Raw genomic sequence first — 2,367 nt, forward strand, 5'->3', positions numbered from 1 at the left:
TACATAGACTTATGAAACATTTTATATGATTTGCAGATTTTTCAGGCTTATTTGCTTTGATTTTCTTAGCTGGAGGGAGAGGGAAACTTTTGAAGCTCCCTCAGGGTCAAATGAGGCAGGGAGGTCCAAAGGGACAGGTGGTTCTGGGATCATTGCTGACTTGTAATATAAGGGTAAAACTTCCTTGGCGGCTGCCAGCACAGCATTATTGAAACTGTGCCTTTGACATTTTTAATTGTGCAATTTAATTGCGTGGGTGGTAATTTTTTTTTTCAAGAGAGGGCACAATCTCTAAATTATTTGAGACCTAGGGAGATCAGTGGATTTGCCCAAGGTCATGTAGCTGCTTGTGGGCAGAGACTGAGTTAGAGCAAACCCACATCTCCTGATTGGTGGACCAGACCAGTGTTCATTTCATTCTGCCTGACTGAAGAAAGAGGAAATGCCATTTTCATCAAATAAATAAAGGATGACTTGTTCCATTTTGTGCACCATATTGCAGCAACAAGCCAGTCTAGTGGACATCAAGGAAGTTGTCTTTGTAGGAGGAGTATTGAGTATCTTCCTATCTCCCTATTGACCAGAGGACAACTTTGTGACCTAAGTTAGGAAGATTTATACTTCCCATTGGTAGGAGTATCCTCTGAGAGAAGTGCCTATATCAGAAGCTGAAAGGCACACCAAGAATAAATTAAACCCCAAGGAAAGGTAGCCTCAGGACTCTACAAAGAAAACAACCCTCAGAGCCCATCCAAGAGAAGAATGTGGAGAAAAGGACTGCCAATGATAAGATGCTGTGAGTTGGCCTTTTGGTGATGTGAACTTTCGAAGACCGAACCTGTTCTCCTCAGGGACCTTAGTATGCAAAGGGCGAACGTGCCCCTGGTTGGGAGGATGTTTCTGTAACAACTATCCTGGCTATGCTGGTGTATTAAATACTCATTTGTCATTGTCGTTCAGTCATTTCGGTCATGCCTAACTCTTCATGACCCTATTTGGGGTTTTCTTGGCAGAGATACTGGAGTGGTTTGCCATTTCCTTCTCCAGCTCATTTGACAGGTGAGGAAACTGAGGTAAACATGGTTAAGTGACTTGCCCAGGGTCCCACAGATTCTAAGGCCAGATTTGAACTCAGGGAGATGAGTCTCCCTGATTCCAGGCTTCCTGACTCCAACTCACCACTTAGCTGCACTCAAATACTCATTTAAATCTGACTAAGTAATCAGGGGGAAACACACCAGATCCGGGATCAGGAGCACTTGTACCAGAAAACTGAACCACTTAGAACTCTCTCTAGAACCCTGAGGGGAGAAAGAGTCAGCCACCTTTGAGGGACCCACCTTACTAATGCTAGTATGAGTTGGGGATATATCTCCAAAGGGATGCTACACATAGCCTTCTCTAAATGCTGCCCAGATGATCCATCCAGCAGCCTGGAGGCCTTCCTCTGGTTTTTTAAACCTTTCATGGATGCTTGAGAAGCTCCCAGGCTTCTTTTTTTCTCACATATAGCTCAGTGTTTTACATCATTTGCCTACCTCCTTTTCTGATTTTACGTGGCTTGATAAATAAGAGAGTGAGTGAGTGAATGAATGAAAAAATCACTTATTAAGCACTTACTGTACGGTGTTAGGTCTACAAAAAATAGGGCAATGCTTGCTATCAAGAAGCCAGCATTCTAACAGGGAGAGATAACTCATAGGGGAGCAATGGCCACAGAAAGAAGTTTTGGTGTAGGGAATCACAGGGATGGCTGATCCACAGGGCGGTTACTGGAGCATTAGTGGTGTTGATCTAATACTGTCCCTAGAGAGCAGGGGATGAGTTATGTGCTGTGACAGGGCCCCTGGGAAGCTGACCTGGTTGGGTAGCTAGGTGGCATGTGAGGGTCTGGGGCTGGCTAGCTATGCTGGGTATTCAAGGCATTGTGGGTAATATGCTATATAATATTTACACCCACTATGCATTTCTCCATTGGCCTTTAGTAACAGTGGTTTTCTAAGATCTGGTGTCCATCGGTTCAGAGCCATAGTATTATACTATGCGATACTATGCCATGCCATGCCATGCCATGCCATACCATACCGTATTATACTATATGATACTATGCCATGCCATGCCATACCATCGTGTGCCAGGCATTGTGCTCAGTGCTAAATATACAGAGACAAAAATGAAATATTTCTTGCCCTCAGGGAGCTTACATTCAACTGGAGGGTTATAATCATATATTCAGATAAGTAAAAGCAAAATATATTCAAATGAATTTGGGGTGACATGGGAACAATTTCACCAATGGGATCCTACTTTCTTTTTGACATCTGGAGCTGACTTACTGATTTGCTGCAGGGTTTGTCCACCATACAT

Source organism: Trichosurus vulpecula, chromosome 5, assembly GCF_011100635.1.
Source record: "Trichosurus vulpecula isolate mTriVul1 chromosome 5, mTriVul1.pri, whole genome shotgun sequence".
In the NCBI taxonomy this organism is placed as follows: domain Eukaryota; kingdom Metazoa; phylum Chordata; class Mammalia; order Diprotodontia; family Phalangeridae; genus Trichosurus; species Trichosurus vulpecula.